Consider the following 13,390-nt stretch of genomic DNA (forward strand, 5'->3'; position numbering starts at 1 on the left):
TCTCCCCACTGCACACACTTTCCCTTACTAGCATCTTGCATTAGTGTGGAACATTTGATGAACCAATACTGACACATTAAAGTCTTTAGTTTACATTAGGGTTCACTCTTTGTATTGCATATTCTATGGGTTTTGACAAATGTATAATGCATGTATTCACCATTATATTATCATACTGCCCTAAAAATGTCCTGTGCTCCATCCCCCACTACCTTCCTACTACTCCCCAAACTCCTGGCAACCACTAAATCTTTTTACTGTTAGCCTTTTCCAGATGTCTTATAGTTGGGATCATAAGGTATGTAGCCTTTTCAAACTGACTTCCTTAACAATGTATACTTAAGGTTCCTCCATGCCTTTTTATGGCTTGATATCTCATTTCTTCCACTACTGAAAAAGCATCTATCTCTTCCTCCTCCTCCTCCATCATCATTACCATTGCTGTATGCCAAACATTATTCTAAGTGCCTTGTACATGTTAACTTAACCCTTTCAAAAACCTTGTTAAGTCCTAGTAATATCCCCATTTTACAGATAAAAGAGGAAATATTTTACAGAGGAAACAGGACAGAGAGCCCAAGCCTGCAAAGCTAATAAACAGTGTGACAGGATTTAAACTCAGGTAGTCTGGTTCTAGGTTCATGCCCATAACCACTATAATATACTGTGTCATGTAAAAGTGTCTACAATATTTTCCAGAGCCTAATCTTTTTTAATTAATAGAACTATACTGAATATGGGGTGCTCTTTATTATTTCTCAGGAAGAGTAACTCTTCCTGAGATTAGATTCCTGTAGATTAGTTCTTAAATCTCTCTTCACTTTTATTTGAGTAACTCTGTAATGAGTGACTCATTACCCACATTCAGTGATACCAGTATGCATAAGGGTAATTTGGTGACAGTAACTAGACTCATCATTTAATCTTCAATTCACATTCAATTCTCCTTTTTTACAGTATTTCCATAATAACTTCGGATATCTTAGCCAAAATTATATTTTCCAACATCAATTGTAAAAAGTAGGATATCGATTTTACAAGATTATGAAAATTCCAGACTGAGTAACACTGGGCCCACTTACAGTCATGCTGTTGTGAGAGGTCCTTGGTTAAATACTACTTCAATCTCAACATCATGCCCTCTGGGAAACACAGCAACCTGATAAGCAACTCTAGCTGGAAAATTACTCTCGAAATACTGATAGTATTTCTGCATTCTGACTGCAAAACGTAATGGAACAGCAATTGGGCAAGAAAAAGAAATGAAAGACATCCACATTGGAAAAGAGTAAAATTATCTCTATTTGCATATGGCATGATTTTATGTAGAGAAAACCCTAAATAATAAACAAGTTCAAGATTGAAGACACAAGACTCTCAACAAAGTGGATACAGAGAGAGTATCTCAACATAATAAAAGCCATACGTGATACACCCACAGCTAACAAGATACTAAATGGTGAAAAGCTGAAAAGATTTTCCTCTAAGATTAGGAACAAGACAAAGATGTCCACTTTTACCAGTTTTGTTCAACATATTACTGGAAGCCCTAACCATAGCAATCAGACAACAAAAAGAAATAAAAGGTATTCAGATTAGTAAGGAAAAAATAAAACTGTCACTATCTGCAGATGATATGATAGTATGTATAGTAAACTTTAAAAACGCCACCAAAACACTATTAGGACTCATCAATGATTTAGTAAAATTGCAGGATACAAAATTAATATACAGAAATCTGTTGCTTTTCTGTACAATAATAAACTAACAGCAGCGAGGGAAATTCAGAAACAACCCCATTTACAACTGCATTTAAAAAAAAAATAGGAATAAATTTGGCCAAGAGGTGAAAGACTTGTATACTGAAAACTGTAAGACATTCATGAAAGAAACTAAAGACAACATAAATCAATGGAAAGCTATTCTATGCTTATAGATAGAATTATTATTTTAAATGTCCGTATTTTTTTTTAAAGATTTTATTTATTTATTTGACAGACAGAGATCACAAGTAGGCAGAGAGGCAGGCAGAGAGAGAGGAAGGGGAAGCAGGCTCCGCACTGAGCAGAGAGCCCGATGCGGGGCTCGATCCCAGGACCCTGGGATCATGACCCGAGCCGAAGGCAGAGGCTTAACCCACTGAGCCACCCAGGTGCCCCTAAAATGTCCGTATTGATCAAAGCAATCTAGAGATTTAATGTAATCCCTATCAAAATACCAAAGGTATTTTTCACAGAATTAAAACAAATAATCCTAAAATTTGTCTAGAACCACAACAGAACAAAACAACAACAACAAAGAAACTCCAAATAACCAAAGCAATCTTGAGAAAAAAGAACAAAGCTGGTGGCTTCACAGTCCCAGATTTCAAACTATACTACAAAACTATAATGATAATCAAATCAGTATGGTACTGGCCTAGAAACAGATCAACAAAACAGAATAGAGACCTCAGAAATAAACTCATGCTTATATAGTCAATTAATCTACAACAAAGGAGGTAAGCATATGCAATGGAGAAGGGACAGTCTCTTCAATAAATGGTGCTGTGAAAACTGGAGAGCTACATTCAAAAGAATCAAACTGAAATACTTTCTTACATTACACATGAAAATAAATTCAAAATGGATTAAAGACCTAAATGTAAGACTCGAAACCATAAAACTCCCTAAAAGTAAACAGGCAGTAAATTCTTGAACACTGGTCTTAGCAACATTTTTTAACTCTGTCTCAGGCAAGGGCAATCAAAGCTCAAACTGAGACTATAAAAAGGTTTTTTTGCACAGCAAAGGAAACCATCAAGAAAACAAAAAGGCAACCTACTGAATAGGAAAAGATATTTACAAATGATATATCCAATAAGGGTTTACTATTCAAAATATGTAAGTAACTACTACAACTCAACCCCCCAAAACAAATAATTCAATTAAAAATAGGCAAAGGTTCTAATAGAGATTTTTGCCAAGACATTAGGCGGCCAACAGACACATGAAAAGGAGCTCAGCATCAGGGAAATAGAAATCAAAACCACAATGAGACATCACTTCACACCTGTTAAAATGGCTATCATTAAGAAAAGAGAAGTGGTAAGAACATGGAGAAAAGGCAACCCTTATGCACTGTTGGTGAGAAGGTAAATTGGTGCAGCAACTACTATGGAAAACAGTTATGGTAGTTCCTCAAAAAATTAAAAATAAAACAACCTGGGGCACCTGGGTGGCTCAGTCGGTTAAGTGTCTGATTCTTGATTTCAGCTCAGGTCAGTATCTCAAGGTTGTGAGATCAAGGCCTGCATTGGGCTCTGTACAGCATGGAGCCTTGTTTAAGATTCTCTCTTTTCCTCTCTCTCTGTCCCTCCTCCCAAGCTTGCACACTTGCATTCTTTTAGCACAAAAAAAAAAAAAAAAAAGAACAATCCTATGACTCAGTAATCACTCTACTGGGTATTTACTCAAAGATAATAAAAACACTAAATGCAAGCAGATATATGCATGTGTGTCAGCTATATTCAAATTTAAAAAAGGTATATGCACATCTATGTTTATTGCAACATTATTTACAATTATCAACATATGGAAGCACCCTAAGTGTCCACTGATAGATGAATGAATTTAAGAAGACATGGCATATATACACAATGGAATATTATTCAGACATTAAAAAAAAAAGAATGAAATCTTGCTATTCACAAAGATGGACTTTGAGGGTATTAACGCTAAGCGAAATAAGTCATACAGAAAAAGACAAATACATGATTTCATGTTATGTGGAATCTAAAAAACAAAACAAACAACAGGAACAGACACACAAATACAGAGAACAAACTAGTGGTTGCCAGAAAGTGAAGAGTGGGAGGGCTGGGTGATACATATTAAGAGGATTAAGAGGTACAAACATCCAGTTACAAATAAATAAGTTCTGTAGATGAAAAGTACAGTACAGGGGATATGGGCAGTAATATTGTAATAACTTTGCATGATAACAGATGGTAACTAAACTTACTATGGTGAGCATTTTGTTACTATATCATACACCTGAAACTAATATAAAACTGTATGTCAACTATACTTAAATTAAAATTAATTGAAATATAATTTTTTTAAAGATTTTACTTATTTATTTGACAGAGATCACAAGTAGGCAGAGAGGCAGGCAGAGAGAGAGGAGGAAGCAGGCTTCCGTTGAGCAGAGAGCCCAATGCGGGGCTCAATCCCAGGACCCCAAGATCATGAGCAGAAGGCAGAGGCTTTAACCCACTGAGCCACCCAGGTACCCCTATAAATTTACTTTAATGGATTAAAGATTTGAATATATTATTTGACACCACAAAATCCCTAAAAGAAAACATAGGTGGTAATCTCTTCAACATTAGTGTTGGCAATCAGTTTTTGTATTTCACTCCAAAAGGTAAGACAACAAAAGCAAAAATAAACAAGTAAGACTACAAAAAAGCTTCTGTACAGCAAAGGAACTCATCAACAAAATGAAAAAGCAACCTATGGAATAGGAGAAAATATTTGCAAACATGTATCTGGTAAGGGGTTAACATCCTAAATACATAAACAATTCATACAGTTCAACACCAAAAATAATAATAAAAACATCCAGTTAAAAATGAGCAGAGGATCTGCAGAGAAATTTTTCAAAGACATACAGATGGCCAACCGACACATGAAAAGATGCTCAATATCACTTAATCATCAGAAAAATGTAAATCTTTAAAATATTTCAATATAAATGGTCCCAGTTTCAAAAATCCAGTACCAAGAATTATATTTAATTGGATAAAAAGATGCATGGGCACAGAAGCTTTAATCTCAAGAGGCTTCCATATAAGCACCCCTTCCCACATACACAAAATGCTAAATAAAAATTTCTCTAACTTAAAATAAAATATCCCCTAATGTGATCCCCAATATAATTTTAGAGAAACTTCTAGGTTTTATCAATATTCAGAATCACAAAAGACACGCATTGAAGATCTGAAATTACAACAAAGTACTCCAGAATAATCACAACTCAGGCAACATAGAATGTTGATTTCCATACTGTTGTCTTTATTCCAAGTGCTTCATTTTCATACCCTACCCCGGAATCACTTCCTTTGTACAATAATAAACATCCTTTGTTCTAAGCACGTATCTAACAAATAAGGAAGCAAAGATCAATGTTTGGGAGAGAGGAATTAAACTTCAGTTAATGCTAACTCATTTCATCATATGACTTGATAAGCCTGCTGTGGCTGACAGTGCTGGTCATTACTTGGGAAAACTGTAATTTCTCTTCAGGGACCCTAGAGCAGAGGAAAAAAATATTGCAAACACATGATCAATATATAAAAATTAGTTGCAGCGGGGACGCCTGGGTGGCGCAGTTGGTTAAGCGACTGCCTCCGGCTCAGGGCGTGATCCTGGAGTCCCGGGATCGAGTCCCACATCAGGCTCCCAGCTCCATGGGGAGTCTGTTTCGCTCTCTGACCTTCTCCTCGCTCATTCTCTCTCTCACTGTCTCTCTCTCTCTCAAATAAATAAAATAAAATCTTTAAAAAATATAAAAAAAAAATTAGTTGCAGCAATTAATCTGAAAATGAAATTAAGAGGACAATTCCATTTCAGTAGCATCAAAAATAGCAACATACATAGGTATAAACTTAAAATAAGAAGTGCAAGACTTGTATACTACAAAGAAAGACAACTATGAAACATTGTTGAAAGAAATCAAAGATGATGTAAATAAATAAAGGCATCCCATGTTCATGGGTTGGAAGGTTTAATATTGTTAAAATGGAAATACTTCCCAAATAATCTACAGATTCAATACATTCTCTATCAAAATTTCAACTTTCCTTGTTTCCCACAATAATGAACAAGCTGGTGTTAAAAGTCATATGGAACTGCAAAGACTCCAAATAGCCCAATCTTGAAAAGAACAAAATTGGAGGACTCACAATCCTTGATTTCAAAACCTACTGCAAAGTTACAGTAATCAAGACAGTGAGGTATTGGCATTAAGGCTAGACTTACAGATTGATGGAATAGAATTGGAAGTCCAGAAATACATACATGGTAAACTGATTTTTGACAAGGGTTCTAAGACCATTCAACAAATGGTGCCAAGATAACTGGATATCACCATGCATAAGAATGAATTTGGATCCCTCCCTCACACTATATTAAAAAAACCCAAACCAAAGACCTAAATGTGAAAGCTAAAAATATAAAATTTGTAGAAGAAAACATAGATGTAATTCTTTGTTACTGTATCAGGAACAATAAATGATAAATGACTAGATAGATTGATTGATCAATAGACACAGGTAGATAGAGATAGATTTATTGTTAAGGAACTAGTTCAAGCAACTCTGGGGGCTGGCCAGTCTGAAATGCATTAAGGTAGACTGGCAGGCTGGCAATACAGGCAGGACTTGATGCAGAATTTATTCTCCTCCTGGAAACCTTAGTTGTTTCTCTTACAGCCTTCAACTGACTATAAGAGGTCTACTCCCGTTAGCGAGGGTGGTCCCCTTTACTTAGCCAATTGTAGATGTTGCCTGTATCTGATCTGTGTCTACATCTATAAAGTATCTTAAGAAGAAGATCCAGATCAGCGACTGATTAAATAACTGGTTACTATAGCTTAGCCAAGTTGACACATAAAACTAACCATCATAATGACCTTGGACTAGGCAATGATTTCTTAGATGCATCAAAGTACAAGCAGCCAAAGGGAAAAAAAAAGAAAAATTGGACTGCATAAAAATTAAAATTTTTGTGCACCAAAGAGCAGTGTCAAGAGAGTGAAAAGACAATACAAAGAATGGGTTGCAAACCGTCTATCTGATAAGGATCTAGTATCCAAAATAAACAAGAACTCTTACAACTCAACAATAAAACAAAGAACCTAATTCTAACAAGGGGCATTAGACTTGAATAGACATTTCTCTAAAGAAAATTTACACATCTTATAAAAAAAAAATGCTCAACATCATTAGTGATTAATAAAAATCACACTGAATTGCCACTTTATATCCATTAGGATTGCCTGAATCAAAAATAAATAAGCATTGGCAAGGATGTGGAGAAATCAGAACTCCCCACACACACTGCTGGTAGGGTTGTAAAATGACATAGCCACTTTAGAAAATATCCAGAAGTTCCTCAGAATGATTAAAGAGCTACCATGACTTGACAATTCTACTCCTAGGTATCTACCCAAGAGAAATGAAAACATTTGTCCATGCAAAAACTTGTACACAAATGTTTATAATACCATGAGAGCCAAAAAAAGGAAATAGCTCAAATGTCCATCATTCTGGAAATGTACCAGAATTAGATAGTGGCGATAGTTGCACAATCTTGAGGATACATTTAAAAACACTGAATTATACACTCCTAAATGTCAAATTATATATGTAATTTAGATCTCAATTTTAAAAAGAAATAGAAATGAAAAGCTCAGGAAATGTAGATATGACATCACTCCCAGCTATCCTGCCCTCAGGCCTACCACTGTCAGAGCTGGAATGGAGTGGGCCTAGTGAAGTAGCAAAAGAACACTAGAGCTTTGTGTAACATAGCTTCAACTCCAGGGAGCACCCTCATTGGGTGCATGAATCAATCATGTTTAGGAGAGAGGACGTGATCAGGTTGTCAGTCAGCACACTCTAATAGAGAGCACCACTGGACAGTGTTCCATACCATGTTAACTCAAGGGTAGACTGGCTTTATCAGTAAGTCCAATTTCCACATGTCCAATGTTGGTCCAGCCTCTACATAGTTACTTAGAGATCCAGGTCAAATGTCTGTATTTTAGGTGGGCCAGTGAAGTGTGTGCCAATACCTGTGATGGATAAATACATCAATAAAACTACACCAATACCATTCAATTTGTAATTTATGGCATAAGAAGGCAAACCATCATAAATATCAATTAATGGTCACATTACCATGAAAAGAGCAAGTGGAAAGGGTAGAAGTGGAGCTGGGTATCAGAAGCAACAGGAACCAGAAATGAATACCACACCATCCTATCTGTCCATCTCTTATGTCTGTCTCTGAAGGTCAACCTGTCCTCTGACTGGCTTTACTCTCACAGTGAGAATGGCACATTACCTCCTCTTCCTCATCCCACACACATCTTCCCCCAGAGGGAAAATAAACAGTGTTCACTACTCAGATGAAAGGAAAGAGGTGTACAATCGTTGTCTACCACACTGCCTTTCAAAATTTGTTTCATGTTATACATAGTTCATTAAAACTTTAATCCAGGCTACAACATAAAAATTTAGAAAGTAAGCTGATGACAAAGTTCTGGAAGTCAATCATGGGGTTTTTATTTGCACTTTTACTCTTTGCTTAGAGACAACAATTCAGAAAACTAGTATATCGGTAACAACACACAAAATTTTTAGTGATGAAAATATTTTTTAACATGAAAATGGCTCATGATGTCACTACTGCTCCCCATCTTTGCTTCTAGCAAGATGCACCTTCAACATTGCTGACTCTTGACAAGTAGCCGACTTTTCTCTCGTCCAGAGAACACATCTAAACTCAGTGGTAATCATATTTAGAGCCACCATTATTACATGGGTAATGTTTCCCAAAAGAAATGGTCTCAAAATTAGAGAATAGCCATATTCACCCACAGCTGCTACCAGGGAGGCTGTAGATAAAATAGCAATACAACCTTAGAAATGTCTGTAGCGCTTAGAATGTTTTAAGAGCCATCCTACCTAGCCTCACATTATGTGAAGTTCAGAACTAGAAAGGAATTAAAATAAATATCATCCAATAGAAAACACTGCAGATAAACTTAAAATCACATAATAAACTACTAAACCAACAAATATCTATTACATAATTATTTGTAACTATTATGTATCAATTTGCCCTGGTAAATTAAAAATGCTTAAGAGTTTAAAAAACAACAACGAACCTCGGAAAACTGAAAAATAAAATTAAAAAAATTAAAATAAAAAAAAGTTTAAAAAACCCTCAACAGTTCTAGTAGTAACTGAAAAGACTACTACTCTTTTCACTTATTTTCCTCTTCCACTGCAAGCTGCCATTTCTGTGACCTCATGCAGCACAGTTTGCTTCTTACTATCCTGACCTTTTCACTCAATGGTTATGCTAACACCAAACGGGTGAGCCTGGCCATGCTGGTGGGCAGCACACACTCTATGCTAGTGAGGACTGCATTTACATCATAGTAAGCCACTCTGTTGCTCATTCCAGGAAAATAATGCCTCCACCTATAAGCTATTCCTTTACATACGTATAGTTTGGGAGAAGTAGTATGAGATGAACATTTTAATTGAGGTAAGATTTGAACTTGGCCGTAACAGGATACTTGAAAGAAATCCGTTTTTGCAAAAGTGAATGGCCATGTGTCTGGGACAGGGGTGAGGAGCTTCCCAGGCTTGGTAAAAGAACTAGTATTAACAGGGGATGAAGGTTTGGATTCTGTAAGGCAGCATTCAGAAGTGCCCATCCGGCAACAGAAAGGAGTAGCTTTGCAAATAAATTCAAGACCAGAGTAATGTGGGCATATACCAATGGCGGGCCCACAGAGACCAGAGGTGCAGTGAGGGAATGGGGGGGCTGGAGGCATAAAAACATCATTGTCTGCACAGGAAATGCCAAGGGCAGCAGTCACAGTAAAGCTAATTTATATAGAGCCTAGATAGGAACATATGGAAAGAGAATTAACCTTCATAATATAGCAATATCAAATTTAGATATATGGGTAGAATCACCCCTACCTCCCTATACACACAGAAACACACAATTTGACAGTCAGATCTCAAGTATGAGGCTGGTGAAGAACACCCAAGGAATTAACGAGAGCCAGAAATGTGAGCAAGAAGGAAGAATTTGGAAAGACAATCAGCACACACAAGGGCTCCTCAGTTTAACTTCCCTTGCTCCTCCTCTGTATAGAGTAAGAGAATGAGCTTACTTAACCAAAACATGATTTACTCAATAGTGTCTGATATATGCTAGATACTCTCATTACTTTTCCCCAAAATACTGTTTATTAGACCCTTTGGTAGTGAAAGTGTGGTCCACCAACCAGGGGACATCACTGGGAATTTAATAAATACTGACCATAGAGCCTATCCCAGATGTACTAAATTAAAATATTCATTTTAACTACCCCCCCACTCAAATGCCATTAAAATCTGAGATTATACCATCAAATTAAATCCTTCCAGACTGCAGTCTATATACATATATATATATATATATATATTTATATATATATTTGCACTATATGCAAATAAAACTATGATTCTGTGTGCCCCGACAGGACCAGCAAGGCTCAACACATGGTAGAGTATTCAATACTGCTTAGAGCACACACTGTAAATGACTGAAAAAAAAAATCAACGACTTGCCACTTAAGGCATTTCAGAACTTGTCTACTCCAATGTCCTTTTCGTGGGTCAGGAAATTACTCCAGAGAATATGTGGACTATCTAAAGTCTAAGTTATTCTTCTATAATAATACAACCCTTTAATAATTCACAGGTTATCAAATACCAGGATGAGCAAATCAGTACATAGGTGTGGTTTATATTCTCTTTAAAAGATATGCTATCAATCAAAGTATGTGTAACTGTTCAAGAACCTTAGAAATTCAGTCCCAAGTAGATAGATGTTCCTTATGAATGTCTCCCAAAGGCCAACACTCCATCTCTCTTGGCATTTGTCACTAAATGAATTGCCTATTTGCTCATCTCTAAGCCCCAGTAGATTGTAACCATGAAATGCTGTGTGACACCACCCTGTGACACTCACCAATGTTTATACATGCCTGGTGGACTGCACAAACCTAATACACTTTTGTTGAATTAATGAGTTAATATAACCAAATAAAATCAATTAACCAAAATCAGCCAACTCTTAGGGTTAAGTACAGTATTAAAAGCCAGCCTTTTAACATCTGGCAGGGAATTAGGGGCAAGTATTACTAACTTAATCCACATTTTAACTTTGACTAGGTAAAAACAAACATTTACTGAGGTCTTAACCTATCCAGGAATTATGTTATATATAACTTCAGGAAGGCAAGGATGAGCAAGGAGAAAGCCCTACTCTTCAGATTTCCTTGGAGGCACCACATATTGACATTTACTACAAGCAGACTTTTTTGCGGGCTCAACAACTCAGGTGACTTCGATGCGATTATTCAAGAGTGAAAATTATTAGTGGAAGAGGCAAATTTGAAATGCCACTTTATGTAGGTTGCATGTATGAAATTTTCTATTGGAATGTAGTGGGACCTTCAGCCCAAGTTACACAAGCTTTCTTTTGCACTGTTAGTAAGTTTACCTCTTTCCAGTGGAATTCATTGTAAAAACCTGCTGCTGATGCCAAAACAATTGTGCCCATCCAGAAGTGAATCCACCTGGCCCACCATACCCAGGAGCAGGATAGGGGTAAGGGATCCTCTGGCCAATGTTGGGGGTGCCAAGCATGACAGGACTAACATCCAGAAGCCCATCTGTTTACCTTTAACCATGACCAGAAATTCAATTCATCCAGAATGCACAAGTAGCTTAATAAAGCTTACTAAACCTCATAACACTTCTTGAAAAATCAGCCCACGCTTTCCACAATAGAGACTTAATGCAAGTGCATATTTTAACATAAGATTTAATGCTTAGATTAGTAACATTTTTAAATGCTACCACTTACTGATCATTCTGTATCAGACTGTAATTAAAACATGCATATTACTTTACGAAACCACAACTCTGGGTAAACATTGACTTTACAGTAGAAAGTGAAGATTACAGAGGCTAACTGGCCAAAAGTCATAGGACATATGCCAAAAGAGTACTCACCCCAGGACTTGCACTAGCTTCCTCTCTACTGCTCTTCTTCATTTATCAATATTACTATCCTGTTCACCTTAGAACCTTATTGCTAACAGGCACTTACTTAGGCTCTATCAGTAAGGAGTGCCCCCTCCTCTGCCATCATGATCATCCATTCAATAACCAAGAGGTGACCATAATTTGTATTTATGTATAAACTTCATATTATCATCTATATTCATGTACTAATAAGTGGCACTTCACAAGGATTTAACACAAGGAGGTCTTGAATACAAATATCCCAATGTGTTTGGTAAAGAGAACTCAGCAAAGTTTTCATGACAAAAAAAAAAGTTACCTCGGGGGCACCTGGGTGGCTCAGTGGGTTAAAGCCTCTACCTTGGGCTCAGGTCATGATCCCAGGGTCCTGAGATCAATTCCCGCATCAGGCGCTCTGCTCCACAGGGAGCCTGCTTTCTCCTCTCTCTCTGCCTGCCTCTCTGCCTACTTGTGATCTCTGTCAAATAAATAAATAAAATCTTTAAAAAAAAAAAAGTTACTTCATTTCTGGTAGTCATGATTCCAACAAATAAATTCTAACATTTCTTTGTAGTCAAATACATTTGTTTTCAAAATCTTAATAATCTTAAGTATCTCAAATAAGAAAACATCCAATTTTTTATTTTTAGTTTCAAAAATATATACTTTGGAAGGTTGGACGACTGCCTTCGGCTCGGGGCGTGATCCTAGGGTCCCGGGGTCGAGTCCCACATCGGGCTCCCAGCTCCATGGGGAGTCTGCTTCGCTCTCTGACCTTCTCCTCGCTCATGCTCTCTCTCACTGTCTCTCTCTCTCAAATAAATAACTAAAATCTTAAAAAAAAATAAAATAAAATTCAAATAATACAATTATTAAGATACATTTATAAATAACTTTACAACCTTATGATGATGATCATGACCACCAGAGTTGGCTGCTTGGATATCAACTCTCAAAGGTTAAAAATCAAAAACATCAACATGAGTCCAAGCAAGACAACAGAGATAGGTTGAGAAAACGATCTACAATGAGAGTGGTAAAGAAGTCAGGAAGGAACAGGATTATAAACATTAATAGAGGTGATTAACAAAGGTCACGTGGTAGAAAGGAGTCAGAGGATACCAACTGATTCAAGTTGGTGAAATAATCTCCCAAGAGTATTCTTCAAATTCATGGTCAGTGCTGATGTCAAAGGAAGAAGATGAAAGGGATCAGATCCAGGATGATGGGGAGAAGAAAACTGAACATGCCTAAAGGAGTCACAAGGAAAAATCCACTCAACAGAAGAGAACTGGTCACAAGAAGAACAGAGGTGACCATGGGCTGATGGAAAGGGAGATTTACGAGAGAATGATGGCACGGCACAACAGTTGAAACAAAGAGGGAGGGGAATTTTTAACTGCAGTTTATATTCTAAAACTATGAATGTATTCAGCACCCATTACCACTGAGCTTGGGGATCATACCATTTAGCTTGAAGACATCGATTAAAATGCATTATCCTAGAAACTAGTATTACACAAT

This window comes from Neovison vison, chromosome 4 (genome assembly GCF_020171115.1).
Source record: "Neovison vison isolate M4711 chromosome 4, ASM_NN_V1, whole genome shotgun sequence".
Classification (NCBI taxonomy): domain Eukaryota; kingdom Metazoa; phylum Chordata; class Mammalia; order Carnivora; family Mustelidae; genus Neogale; species Neogale vison.